Here is a 14861-nt window from a genome sequence, read left to right as displayed (position 1 = left end):
ATCCCTCATCCTGGCGTGTGTAAAGCCCAGGACAGCCCTACTGAGAGACAGTTTGACAAAACCTTTTTTCTCCTCCATCCTTGCCCCTGCTCAGTCCTCTCATCTACAGCCCGATGACCACAAACTTGTGGGGCAGGGAATCACTCAGAAAACCACTCAGGAATGCTGTCAGCTGCACAGAGAGCCCATTAATATTCTGTGCCTGTAGGAAGAAATCACTTCTCATTCTCTTCTGAACAGGCCATGAGGACCTGGACAGGCACATCTTGTGTCCTGGGCATTCCCCAGGAAATGTGGGATACGGAGACAGCTTTTGGTGTCAGGGATATCAAGAAGGCAGGCCAGTGTCATTGTGAGACCTCTGTCAAACATCTTGGAAAGGCCAGAGCCATCAGAGAGGTTCGTGAGGATTTGAAAAAGGCAGGCGTGAAATAAGTCCTCAAAAAGGGCAGGAAGAAAGCTTGTGTTGGTTGTTCTCCTCCTGCCTCCTGCCTCAGGGCTTGAAATCCTGGGAGACCTCGCTTGTGGTAACCGAGGCAAAGAGTGCAGAGGCTATCACAGAGCTATCTACATCTCCTCTTACCAAACTCAGCAGTGGTCCCACGCTCTCTTTGTTTATTCTTATACAGTTCCTGATGCATCAACAGCTCATTTTGTTCTCATTTCATCCTCCTTCCAATTTCAACTGAGTTTTTATGAGGATTAATGGTGTGTTTGAAGGAGGCTGTCCTTGAAGACGAGATGTATCCAGGTACACTGTGAAAATACTTGTTCTGTCCTGTTCCTTGACTGTGTCGTCATGGGTGTGAGTATTCACCCCAGTGTGATGTGCTTTGTGTTCACATAATGCTTGCAGATATTGATTAGAGGAGGGACAGACCTTGCATCTCTCATGCATCTGACTGCCGCGATTGAAAGACGGGACACCTGCTTGATACAAGCAGAATGTACGTTTTATTGTCCTTACACACATACATTTATACAGATCAAAAGGCAGCGTGTTTTAAACTGAGTGGTTAAGTTTCAAACTAGGCACCTATTGATTGGTGAACACAGTTGCTAACACAGACACATTCTTTTCCTAAGCTTATCTAAACTAAGGCCATGCAGACACATTCTTTTCTTATCTAAGGCCCTGCTTCCTCCTTCAAGATGGCTCGGCACTATCTCCCTTCTTCCCAGGGTTTATGGCCCACAAGTTCCAACACATCCTTCCTTATCAATTGCACCGCTCTGGGGGCCCTGCTGAGGCCCACATCTCCCCCTTCCTGTGGTACAATAAGAATTCCTTTTACTGAGCGTGTTATTAGTTTTTGCAAACACTGCAACAGGCATGGAAGAAGTAATAACAGAAAAATAAAAACAGCCAAAGCATACACTGCTGTCATTTACACAAAACCCATGGTTCACAAGTGTTACAGAAAAGACACGAAACTTTCGTGACTGCTGTCTCTGTACACTGGTTCATACAGTCCTTCCATGTTTATGATTCATCCGTCCTGATTGTCCCGGTCCTCTTGAGGAGATTCACCTACTTGTTGATCAGAAGGTTCGTCCCGGGTACGATCCAATTTGTCCTCAGATGGTTGTGGCAACGATTCGCGGAAAGGCCGCACGCTTTTCGCTGGAATCCATCAGGGGCCTCTTTCTGTGGAAACACAAGCATAACCTCTGCCCCACGTGATAAGGAGGTAGGGTCCCGTGATCTTACCTCTTTCAGGATCTCGAATCAACACTGGGGCCTTGATTGTTGCTTCAAACGAAGCGTTTGTATTAAAATGATGAACTATCAGAGGGTTGCTGTCTAACAGAGAACAATTCAAAAAATTGAAAACATATAAGAGTTTCTGTAGACGCTCCTCAGGGGTAGCAGTCCCTACTCCCCCTTTTTGTTGTTGTAGCAAGCGTTTCAGAGATTGATGAGAGCGTTCAATTAAGGATTGGCCTGTAGTGGAGTGAGGAATGCCAGTAATGTGAGTAATCCCCCAGGAGTTAAAAAAAGCTTTCGTTGCGGATGACACGTAGGCAGGGCCGTTGTCCGTCTTGATCTGAGAGGGTATACCTAAAGTGGCAAAGGCACGCATTAAATGTTTTTGAACATCACGTGTCTTTTCTCCTGTGTGGCAGGAGGCAAACAAGGCACCAGAAAAGGTATCAATGGAAGAGTGAATACATTTTAGATGACCAAATTCTGAAAAGTGGGTTACATCAGTTTGCCACAGTTGTAAGCTCTGCAGTCGCCTAGGATTAACCCCTCCCGTTATCGACGGAAAGGAGTGTTTTTGACAGTCAGGACACACGGCGATAACATTAGTTGCTTGCTGAGTAGTGAGGCCGAATTGTCGTTTAAGACCTCCAACATTCTGGTGAAAGAAAGAATGGCTGAGTTTAGCCTGCGCTACGCGATCCGGTAATACTTGCACTGGTAACGTAAGTATATCAGCTTGTCGATTCCCTTCTGCAATAAAACCAGGTAAAGCAGTATGTGCCCTGACGTGCATAACAAAATAGGGATGAGGGCGCGAGTCCAGGAGGAAAATAAGCTCCTGCAATAAAGCAAACAATTCAGAATGTGAGACATCACGTAAGACAGATGCTTCAGCCTGTTCAACAATTCCTGCAACGTAAGCTGAGTCAGTAATTATGTTAAGCGGTGTGGACCACTTTCGGAAAACTCGAACAACTGCTTTCAGTTCTACTATCTGAGGAGAACCAGGTACAGTCTCTATATCCGAGTCCCATTGTCCACGCTGGTCATCCCACCATAGGATGACCGATTTATGCCACTTTCCAGAGCCGTCCGTAAACACGGTGAGGGCCTGCAAGGGTTGGTCACTTCTTTTTGGCCTGGACAGAAGATGAAAGTCAGCATTGAGTAGCTTATGAGATGGCGGGTGAGAAGTAAGTTGGCCTGTGTAGCCAGCTATTGCTACACTGAAGGCATCGGATTGTTGGTGGAGCCACTGTAAGCAAGTACTTGCCACAGGCAAACAGATGCAGGCAAAGTCCATTCCTGATAGTGTCAGTAAACGTTGCCGGGCTCTAATGATTAAAGATACAAACATCTCGTGCTGTGTTGAAATATTCTGGACTGATTGGGTAAGAAAACCCATTCAATAATCAGCAGTGGGTCTGATTTCTGAGAATCTCACTGAAATATTAACGCATGAGGTTGTCGTGCGGGGTTTAAAATAATCAGAAAAAAAGGTAGCTCGGGAGCCCATCGATGTGCTTGTCGGAGACTAATTGCTGTAGCAACCTTTTGCAGGGAAGTAGTGGCTTCAGGGTCAAGACTGTGGGGGGAGCGTAAGTCAGTGTCCCCTTTTAGCAGTCTAAATAAAGGACTTAAATCTGCATTAGAAATCCCCAACAGTGGTCGAACCCAATTGATTGTTCCTAACAATTTTTGTACATCGTGTAAATTTTGTATGTCTGTCTGTATCTGTAGAGGTTGGGGAGTTATAGTCTGGGCCCTGATGCGCCAACCTAAGTATTTCCATGGAGATATTTTTTGAATCTTTTCCGGAGCAATAGAGAGGCCTGCCGAGTTAACGGCAGCCATGACAAGGGCTACAGCTTCCTCCATGACTCCATGGAGTTGTGCAGCCACCAGGATGTCATCCATATAGTGATACAACAAGACACTAGGCATCGTAGTTCTAACAGGGGTAAGTACTTTAGCTACGTACCACTGACAAATCGTAGGACTATTCTTCATTCCCTGTGGCAGCACAGCCCACTGGTATCTTTGCAACAGGGCTTGCATGTTGACGCTTGGAACTGAAAAGGCAAATTTAGGAGCATCGTCTGGATGCAGTGGGATATTAAAAAAGTAGTCTTTGAGGTCAATAACAGTCAAGTGCCAATCTCGAGGGATCATAGTAGGGGACGGGAGTCCTGGTTGAAGGGCTCCCATATCTTCCATAGCGTCATTAATTTTTCTAAGGTCATGGAGTAAGCGCCACTTGCCAGTTTGTTTCTTGATGACAAAGACAGGTGAATTCCAAGGGCTAGTGGAGGGCACAATGTGCCCTTTTGTCAACTGCTTCGTGACTAATTCCTGGAGGGCGCGAAGCTTTTCCAGAGGGAGGGGCCATTGATCTACCCAAATAGGGTCATTGGTTTTCCAAGTTAATTTCAGGGTGTCACGCACTTCAATGGCCCCATCTAAAAATGGGTTTGAATGGACATTCCCCACTGAGACAGTACGTCGCGCCCCCACAGAACCATAGGAACAGGTAACACAAAAGGCTTAACAGAAGCCGTATGCCCTTCCGGACCTTGGATTTGGATTAATTCTACGCTTTGGTGGCTTTTACCAGTTCCCCCAATTCCAGCCAATGTCTGGGAAACATTAGCCAGAGGCCATTGGGCAGGCCACTTGGCCTGGGATATTACTGTGACATCAGCTCCAGTATCAATAATCCCATTTAGCATTACTTGCTGCCCCCCACGAATAAGGGTACATTGGTACACAGGTCGTTTTTGGGAAATAGACTGTACCCATAAAATTTGTGGGTCCCCCATAGGTCCAAACCCACCCTGCCTTTGTTGAGGTTGGTTAGGAACTGGGGAGTCCGTCACTGTGGGAATCAATACCAATTGTGCTATACAGCTGCCTTCTGGCACCGTGCAGGGAGGAAACGGGGTCCATGCCATGATTTTAATTTCATCAGTACTGTCAGAATCAATGACCCCTGGTAGTACAAAAAGTCCTGACAAGGTGGTAGATGATCTTCCTAACAAAAACGCTTGGGTTTTTGGGGGTAGGGGCCCCGAAACATTTGTTAACAATAAGTGAACCGAGGAATCGAGCAACGTTACTGTGTGGGAGGTTGCCAGGTCCAATCCGGCGCTACCAGCTGCTGTTGGGTGGAGACTTGAGACACTGCTGGTTCCCTCCGTAGGGGTTGAAACGTCGGCTGCGGTACTTGTGTCTGCGTGCGTCGCTGCCCCGCGCTTCGCGATCGGTTTCCCTGTATCGGTTGACCCTGGAAATCATACTTAGACCGACATTGATTAGCATAATGACGCCCTTTTCGGCATCTAGGGCAGACCCCAGGGGCCTGGGGCCTGGTACCAGCATTGGTAGCCAAACAGTTCCTTTTCAAATGACGTGGTTTGCCGCAACCATAACAATTCCTGGGCCCCCCAGAGCTGTGCATGGTCGCGAAAGCAGCAGCCATGGCTTCAAATTTATGATCCATAGTGCCAATTCTATTACAAGCCTCTACCATCTCCACCAGTGTGGGGTTTGGATTTGGGAGAGATTTCAGTAACTTTTTACAATCCACATTAGCATTTTCTACAGCCAATTTTAACAACAAAATCTCCCGCGCTTCCGTATTGTCTATCTGACGCTCCAGGGCTTGCTTCAGCCTGTCAACAATCTGCATATAAGGTTCCCGGTGGTCCTGGGTAATCGTAGTGAAGGTTTTTGGCGGTTTTTGTGAGTCAGGGACCTTAAAAAGGGCTTTTTTAGCTTTGGCTTGAGCCACCGGATCAGAATACTGACCCGTGCCAGTAAGGTGTTCGATAGTCAGCGCAGCTATAGCTGCATTGCCGTGACCCACGTAAGTTGTGAGAAGTGCCTGGAGTCCCCCCTTCCAGTGTGACTCCCACAGGGAGTACTGTGTCGGAGTCAGTAACAGTTGCGCTAAAGATTTTAAATCATGCGGAGTCATAACATAAGTGTCGAAAACAGAAGACAATAAACTTGCAAAATACGGAGACGAAAGCCCGTGCTCAGTAACAGTACGACGCAGTTCCTTAATTACCGAGAAAGATAAAGCCTCCCACTGAGCCCCCCGACCCTGATAGATCACGGGGGCTACAATTGTTTTAGCGATTTCTAACTCCCCCTCCTTCAAGGCTTGGCGTTTTATATTAGCCCACACATCGCACGGGTCAGGGGGGTAGAGATCCGGTTCTTTTTCAGGATCCACCGGACCCGGGTCAAAAGGATCCCCCCCTGGGGGGTATCTCGCAGCACACACTCTTAAGGGTTTGTTCTCCAGCGGCACCGGAGGCGCCGTGGGAGAGTTATCCTCCTCCCCTGCTTTGTCTTTATGATTTTTCTCTTGCGCTTTTAAGGTCTCAAAAACACTCCTCCACCAGGGGAGCATACGCTGCGCTTCGGCGTTCCCTGTTGTTGCCGCGTCCCATAGTTTCACCCCCACATCGTCCCAAAGTTCCCGCGTAAAGATAGTAGACGCAGTTACAGTGGGCATCTTCACCTGTACCCATTTAAGTATCAGTTTGAGATCGTGCCCAGAAATATTCTTTCCATGTTTTTTAAGGAGAGCTTTCATAAGCTCATATACGTCTCTCTCTGGGGAAGACGTCTGACTTCCCATGTTTCCCACAGCTCACCTCTCAGCTTTGGAGGGACTGTTTAAGCCGGCTCCTGCTTCCTTTCAGCAGCTCATTCAACGTCCTGTGGGACTCGCAGCATGCCACGCAGATAGGTGGTTTTTCTCCGAATCACGTCGGGGTCACCAATTTGCCGTGACTGAGAGACGGGACACCGCTTGATGCAAGCAGGATGATCGTTTTATTGTTCTTACCCACATACATTTATACAGATCAGAAGGCAGCATGTTTTAAACTGATTGGTTAAGTTTCAAACTAGGCACCAATTGATTGGTTAACACAGTTGCTAACACAGACACATTCTTTTCCTAAGCTCATCTAAACTAAGGCCATGCAGACACATTCTTTTCTTATCTTATCCAAGGCCTTGCTTCCTCCTTCAGGACGGCTCGGCACTATCTCTCTTCTTCTCAGGGTCAGGATGGCTGGGCACTAACTCCCTTCTTCCCAGTGTTTATGACCCACAAGTTCCAACACATCCTCCCTCATCAATTGCACCGTGCTGGGGGCCCTGCTGAGACCCACACCCGCCCTTCACAAGAGCTGATGACCTGCCATTGGCTGCCAGGGCTGTCACTCTGCCCAGATGCAGTGCCCACCCTCCCCTGAGGTGACGCTGCCTCTGATAGGCCCCCTTTGCGTTCAGGCTGCCCCGCTGGGTGCTTGCCCTTCATTTGAAATGTGACCTCTGATTGGCTACCTGGGCTGTCGCTCTGTCATGGTGTGGGGCCCACCCTCCCCTGAGGTGCTGCTCTCCGCTATTGGCTGCCTGAGGGGCCGCTCTCCCCTCCGCCGGTGCCTGCCCTGCTCCCAGGCGATGTGGTGATGAACTCCACAGGGTGGGCTGGGTGCTCGCGGTGACCCTGTGGGCACGGCAGAGCAGGGAGCTTCCGCTGGGGAGGGAGCGGCAGCCATCGCCCCGTCCAACCGCCCGCCCTGCAGGGCTGGCCCGGCCTGACAGCAGAGCATGGAGGGCACTGCCCAAAGGGCTCCTGGGCACGGACAGGCTGGGGGCACCGACCGCCTCTCAGGCAGCCTGTCCCAGCGCCCGGCCGCACTCTTGGTGCAGAAACGGATCCTCGTGCCCAGCTGAACCCGCCCTGACGCAGCTCTGAGCCGTTCCCACGCGTCCTGTCCCTGGACCCCAGCAGCAGAGCTCAGCACCTCCCTCTCACGTCCCCTCCTGGGGAAGCTGTGGAGAGCGGTGAAGTGGGACAGGGAAACACACGGCTGTGTGCAAGAACAGACAGGTTGGGGCCCCAAAAATGAGGATTTTGGCCCTGAAAATGAGGCTTTGCAGGTGAGGACTCTGGACTGAGGCACAGGGAACCTTCCCCCGGCTCAGGGCAAGGCTGCGCCAGCCCAGAGCACGCAGGAGGTGGCCGCCTCTGCACCGCGGCACGAGTGGCGACTCGCCGGCTTGGCAGGGCGCGGGGCCTTTCCATGCCCGGGGGTGTCTGGGGAGGGGGCAGGCTGCCTAAAGCGTCTCCCCTCCTCCTCACCTCCAGGTCTCTGTGCTCCAGTGGGGCAGCTGGGGCTTTGCTGCAAGGACACCCGGGGTCAGCGTGCGCTGTGCTGCCTTGGGTTGCTGGGAAGGGACGGCATCGGGACGCTCCCTGGGTAACCCTGCTTCCCCCGGGGGCTGCCATTTCCCATTTTCCCACCCAGCTGCCAGGCAGCCATGCTGCTGTCGGAGGGGCAGGCTCTGCTCCAGGCCCCGGCTGAGGTGACGCTGACACTGCCCTACCAAAGCCCTCCTGGTACACAGCTGTGGGATTCTGGGAGAAGGTGAGTACACAGGGTGTGTGCAAAGCAGTAACATTTGAGCACCTGCATCTTGTCAGCATCCACACCTTCCCTAGCTCACACTCCTTCTCTCTCCTCCTCTGGTGATATTTCTACATTTCTTCTCTCAGTCCAGGTTTCTCCTGGAGCAGAGAGGTTGTACAATATGTTGGAAATACCTGTGGTCGCGCCACCCCTACACAAAGAAAACCTTTTGCTTCACGATTCAGGAGCTTAGCCCAGATGTATCAAGCACATTACCCAGGACTAGGAGCCAGGAGCTTCCAGAAGCTGAGTTTCAGCTCTAGAGAAGAGTTGTTTTGTGATCTGGGATGATCCCACCTTCCTCCATCACTTTCTCTGTTGGCCAAATGACCAGTGAAGTGCCAGCCTGCCTGAGGTGAAGCTGAAGGACTTGTATCTCTTGGTAAGTGCTTGGGCTGGCAGAAGTCACTCGGTGCCTGCCAAACACCGCAACCACGGGGCTTGCCCCTGGCTCAGATGCCCCGGCCTGTTGTCCGTGCCCCCGTGACAGCCCACCGTGCAGCGAGGTTGCCCTGGCTGACGTCAGACAGCGGGAAGAAACCAGAGCGGAGCAGATGGGTTGGAATCTGGGCACAGAGAGGGGCAGGATGTAGGCTGAGAGCACTGGAGCTGCGACCAAACCGGCTTCCCCTCCTGCCCGCTCTGTCGCTGGCGTCTGCTGCGCTGCGGGAGCGCGGCCACAGCAGAATGTCCCTTGGGAGGAGGCACCGAGGACACGGCCCTGGGGGCTGTGGGACCATGGCCGTGCCCCCGGCAGGCTGGTGACACCCAGGGTGGGGCACAGGGGCCGGGGGAAGGCACCGGGAGAAGGGGGAGAGAGCAGCACCCAGAGACTGCATCAGGGGAAGAGGAATTTATTTCCTTTCTCTTGAACACACTTTTGCTGGAGCCCTGCTAGTGCTGCCGGTGGGGTGGCCGCTTGCAGGGCTGGGGAGAGTCCTGGGGGCTGGGGGCTCTCCTCTCTGGGGGGCACCGGGGCCCCCCGGGCGAGCAGTCCCTGCCCTTGTCGGGAGCAGAGGGGCTGGGGCTGCAGCCCTGGGCAGAGTGCCCTGATGCCGCTGCCTGCCCCGGCTCCTCCCGGGGCTGCTCCTGCTCTGCAGGGACGGGCGTGGATGGGGAGCGGCCGGGACCCCCGCGCAGGGTGGCCTCCGACGTGCCAGCTTCCTCCTCCCCGTCAGAGCCCGCAGAGCTGCTGGAGGGGGGAGTCCCCACCTGGAGCTGGTGGGGCTGGGTCTGCTCACAGGGCTGTCGTCCTCCTCCCCGGCAGCGTAGAAGCGCAGCAGCCTCCAGGCCTCCTCGCTGCACTGGCGCACGGTGACGCTGATGAGGGAACCTTCCCTCGGCTCAGGGCAAGGCTGCACTAGCCCAGAGCACGCAGGAGGTGGCCGCTTCTGCACCGCGGCACGAGTGGCGACTCGCCGGCTTGGCAGGGGGCGGGGGCCTTTCCGTTCCCGGGGGTGTCTGGGGAGGGGGCAGGGTGCCTAAAGCGTCTCCCTTCCTCCTCCCCTTCAGGTCTCTGTTGTCCAGCGGGGCAGCTGGGGCTCTGTTGCAAGGACACCCGGGGTCAGCGTGCGCTGTGCTGCCGTGGGCTGCTGGGAAGGGACGGCATCGGGACGCTCCCCGGACAACCCTCCTTCCTTCAGGGGCTGCCATGTCCCCTTTGCCCTTTGCCCCGCTAAAGGAGAGACTTCTCCAGGAGGCAACAAACCCAGCTACTTCTGGGGAAAACCTAGCTGAGGGTAAACTTGTCAAACAAGAGGGCAGCCAGGGTGTGCTGAGGAATGAGATGTTCTGCGGGCTGTGGGAGAGGCCAGCAATGACCATGTCTGCTCAACACCACAGGGTGCTCCCCATGCGAAGGACACCAGGAGACTGGGCTTGTGGATCCATCTTTAACCAAAAAGGCAGCCGTTTCTGCCAGGAGAGCCTCACCTCTGGCTGGCTTTGCAGGGCCAGCAGCACAGCGCTCGCAGGGTCCTTCGCCATGTTGGCTGCTCCCTTGCAGATCGCAAAGGAATGGACTGAGGGGTTGTTGTCTTTCTCCAAGCGCTTGAGGGCTACAACAGAAAGAAAGAGATGAGATGAAAGCCCGCTGTCTGCAGAGACCCCCAGGCATCCCCTCCAGAGCACGCCAGGCCCACCCTTCTCTTTCCCTGGCCAGGAGGAGCAGGTGGGACACAAGGGTCAGTAGGAAGCTGCTGCTCCAAACGCCCCTGAGATGTTCCCCTGTCCCTGAAGCGTTTCCCTGGAGCTGGGCAAGGCATGGCAGCACCCGTCCCCGGTCTGTTCTCAGCTCCACCAGTGCTGCCCCTACTCACCATCGCAGACTTCACACAGCTTCTCCCCGTGTTGGTCCCTCAGGCGCTGCATGGCAAACCCTAGGCACAGAGCTCCCGTCAGACCCCCCACTCCCCAGCACGCACGGTCCCTAGCCCTGCCCGCTGAGCTGCACGGTCTCCCCCCTCAGCAGGGTGACCCTTGGAAGGACGGTGCCCTGGGGCCAGGTTGCCCAGAGAGGGACCGGGGGCGGTGGCTCACCAATGAACCTGATGGCTGCATCTCGCAAGCTGGCCTGAGCATCCTGCAGGTACGGCAGGTTCTGCTCCAGGTATTCCTCAGCTCTGCTCCTGTCCCGCGCCAGCTGCAGAGAGCACATGGGTATGGCCACGTCGCAGAGCCTCTCCGGCCCCCGGAGCCGGCCCTCCTCCAGCACCCCCTGTTGCAGAGACCCGGGGGGCAGCCCTTGTCCGGTCTGGGCCCAGGGGCTTGGGGGTTGTCCTCACCAAGCACTCGCTGATCCTCCATGCCTGCTAGGTCCACACCAGGTGTCTGAGCTGGTTCCACCTGAGGAGCTCTGCTGCAGCCAGGAGGGCTTCCCCAGAGGCCTGCAGAGCAGCAGAAAATGAGAGACGGCACCACGGCCCAGGGAAGGAGACTTGGCGTCTCCCTCCTCTTGGCTTTGCTCCTGGGGTCATCCCACCCTTAGGAAGCTGGAACGTGCCCTGGCCCACACAGCTGGGACTTTCTTCCCTGCACCGCTGCTGAGCTTTGACAGCTGTACCTTGGCCACGCTCTGCGGTTGGTCGCTCATATGAAAGAGCAGCAGGAGCAGGCCCCCTTGCATGTTCTTCTTCATCTGCCTCTTGCTGTTCCCCAGCACAGTGCTCATCAGTTCTCTGCAGAGCCTGGTGGAGAGCTCTCTCAGCTGGCTGAGCTCCTGGCAGGAAGAATTGCAGCAGGACATCAGCAACAGCATTTCTGTGTGCACGGCGAGCAGTAGTGTTGACATGGCTGATGGGAGAGGAGATGTTCTGGGGTCAGATTCTGCACACTGGAGCTGTGGGCCAGACCTGCAGCCACAGCTGAATGGCCCCGGGCTCGTGAACGACCACTCCAAAGATCTCCTCCAGGTGGTGCCTGAGCCTCAGAGTGCTCTCCCAGACACCCAGCACTCCCCACCAGCGGCACCAGCCATGCTGGAGAAGAGCTCCCAACGGACGGGCTGAGGAGGAGACCGGCAGGCTGCTCCTCAGCAATGTTTCTCGGCCATGCCCCACTGGCTCAGCCTCAGCCCCTTTCCTTGGGGTCTGGGGAGAACGTCTGGTCGTGCCCCGCAGTGCAGCTGGGGAACACTCAGGTCTGTGGCAGCAGATGCCAGGGAGAAGCTGGCCTGGGCTGCACAACCCGGAAGCCATCCCACAGGAGCCCAGGGCAGAAAGCAGAGGAGAATAGGCTGGTTTGAGCGCTGCTTGCAGGGCTGGGCTGAAGGGCAGCTGCCCTTGCCCAGTGCCCATCTGCGGGGCTCGGGCTGCCCCATCAGCCTCACCTCGTCAAAGAGTGGTAGGAGCTTCTCTGACAGCTGCACACCGACGGAGCTGGCCTCCGCCTTCTTCAGGTGACCCATTAAGTTTTGGGTGACCACCAGGGCCTGCTTCCTGATGTCTTCATCGCCATTCTGCAAGACCTCCATCAGGTCTGTCACGAAGACCTTCGTTTTTCTGGCCTGTACGCAAAAGCGAACTTCCTTCTTATGAAAAGTTCCGTGCCTGCAAAGCTCCCCAGGCAGCCACCGGCCCCACCACGGCAGGGAGGGCGCTTGGAGCAGTCACCCCACCTCCTGACTCCCAGCCAAGTTCAAGCCACCACCTTACCCACTGTCCCAGCCCCCCGCTGCTAACATGGCTCCCCTTGACTGCGCCCTGCTCACCATCTCGCCTCTCTGCAACAGCTTGATCAGGCCTGTGAGCACCAGGGAGAACATCACCATACCTGGAACCCTCAGAAACCTCCAGACTTGGTACATGGGAGCAAACTCCTCATCTTGCAAATCGCTGGAGGCCAGCAGCTGAAAGAAACCCAGCAGTGAGCGACAAGCAGAGCTTGTGGGGCTCCCCGCAGCATGAAAAACATGACTCCCAAAAGCATGTCGCGTTATTTTGACAGAAAATAAATCCCTTTGCTTTCTAATGCTGGAGTTGGATGAACAGCCGGTGCTGGAGTTGGATGAACAGCTCCTTCAAGACATTCTCCAAAGTCTGGGGCGCAGAGAATATCACCTCCCACATGGCCAGGGCAGTGTTGCAAGCCAGAGAGCTCTGTCAGCAGGGCTGCCTCAGCCACAGGAGCATGGCCTGGGTCAGCCCCGCAGGACACAGACCCGGCCCCTCAGGTAGGATGCCCTAGGCAGCAGGAGAGGGCTGAGGTGATGTCCCCGTGGGGCTGGAGGAGCGTGGTGAGGGGGCTCTGGGCTGGCTCTGCCAGCTCTGTCTGCTGCGGGCCTGGCCGACCCACCCGAGCTGGGAAGCGTGGTGGGATGGAGGCCCCTGCTCCTCAGAGAGGTCCTGCGGTATTCCCACGAGCAAGGCCTCAAGGCTGTCAGGACCAGTACCTGTCTCCTCGTGGAGCGACTTTCAACAGTGTCCTGACTACCTCCGCAGGGGTCTTGTTAGCCCTCAGAAGAAGGAGAGATTGGAGGCTGTGCGGGGCTGGTGCCATGATGATGCTTTGCAGGTTTTCATGGGTACAGTTGAAGATCTTTGGTACCTGGAGGGGACACAAGTGAGGATGGTGCTGCCGCTGCAGTGCAGCCATTTCCTCAGCTGCCCTTCCCATCCCTCTCTGCTGCCTTGGGGTGGCTTCAGGTGCCCAAGACAGCTGGCTTTGGGAGGGAGGGATGGAGGGGAAGGCAGAACAGGGCCTGACAGGGCTGAAGGGCAGGGCAAGCCAGCCACACGACACCTACATCCATCAGCCTGGAGGCTGGGTCTTTCATGGCCTCGTCCAGAATGCTGCTGGCCCCCTCCTTCTCAGAAGTGCTGGCATCTGTCAAAGCTTCGATGGCTGTGAGGATGACATCTGTTCTTTCAAAATGTTGGAGGTATTTTCCAAATGCCTAGGAGTAAGGAAGGAAGACATGTCACACCAAGTGCCCTGATGGTGCTGCTGAGCTGGGCAATGCAAGCAGCCCTAGAGAGATACCTGGCAGTGCTGGCAGCAGTGCCCGCAGGAAATCTGGAAGGAGCGGCTGCAGTCACTGCATGGGGGAGGATGAGAAGAGAGGGCCCCAGGGTGAGGAAGGAGAGTTGGGCTCCCGGGCACAGTGTGCTGGCCCTGCAGAGAACCAGGGCTTGCTGGTGGCCAGGAGGGCTGGAGCTGCTGCTGGGACACTTCAGTGCAGCCCTCAAAAAGTCCCTGCTCAGGGACAGCAGGAACCCTGTCCCTAGGGACACTGCCAACCCCACTGATTCTGGGTCCCTTTGCTCGCTTAAGGCCCCTGCCGATGCCTCGGACAGGAGGCCCAGCAAGGGGGGAGCTCATTACCATGGTAATGTCACTGGTTCTGGTTGAAGAAAGCCAGGAGGTGTTCTCGGCTTCCAAAAGCCTTTGGATCTGTTTTGAGCCTCTGGCAGTTCCCTGCCTAAATGGGGATAAAAGCAGAAGAGTCCGTAAGACACAGCGTCTTTGCCAACAAGCTTCCTAAAGGGTGAAAAGAGCTTGGAACTAGGAATGGCTGAGGAGGGAGGGTACAATGCAGAGTCAAGGGAGGTGGTGGTGGGTGGGTGATAAACAAAGGGAGACGGGCGATGGGAACAAGACAGGAACGTTCCTCAGGAATGGTGGGGAAGGGTTAGGAAGAAGGGACAGCTTCTTGCTACATGCACTGGAGGGACCAGCTGCATCTGCTCTTCACTGACAGGGAAGAAGTGGTCTGGGGACACAGCAATCAATGGTAGCTGCAGCTGTGGGGCCGATGCAACAGCCGGGTTTGAGATCCTGAGAGGATTGAGGAAGGAGAGCAGCAGAGAACTTAAAAAGGAAACTTTTTTTAAAAAAAAAAATTTAAAATACAGGGAAAGAAAATAAAAGAGAAACTTCAAAAGAAAATATAGTAAAATACTATCGAAATGAGCATGCGCAGCGCCCTGGAGGTAACTCACGGGCAAATGAGGTAGACTACCGAAAGAGATGAAGTAACGACGAAAGACCACCAGAGACCACCCGGGAGCTGTAATACACCTGCGTAAAGGAGAATTGGAATAGATTCATATGCTCTCGGAAATCTAACAAATTAGTATACTACTTCTCATAAAATGATTAATATACTTATTGTAGTTGTATTTAACCTGAAATTAAAGGGTGTTTGGCGCACACGTTTGGAG

Source organism: Opisthocomus hoazin, chromosome 29 (genome assembly GCF_030867145.1).
Source record: "Opisthocomus hoazin isolate bOpiHoa1 chromosome 29, bOpiHoa1.hap1, whole genome shotgun sequence".
NCBI classification, from domain to species: Eukaryota; Metazoa; Chordata; class Aves; order Opisthocomiformes; family Opisthocomidae; genus Opisthocomus; species Opisthocomus hoazin.
Note: the sequence above shows the minus strand (reverse complement) of the source record.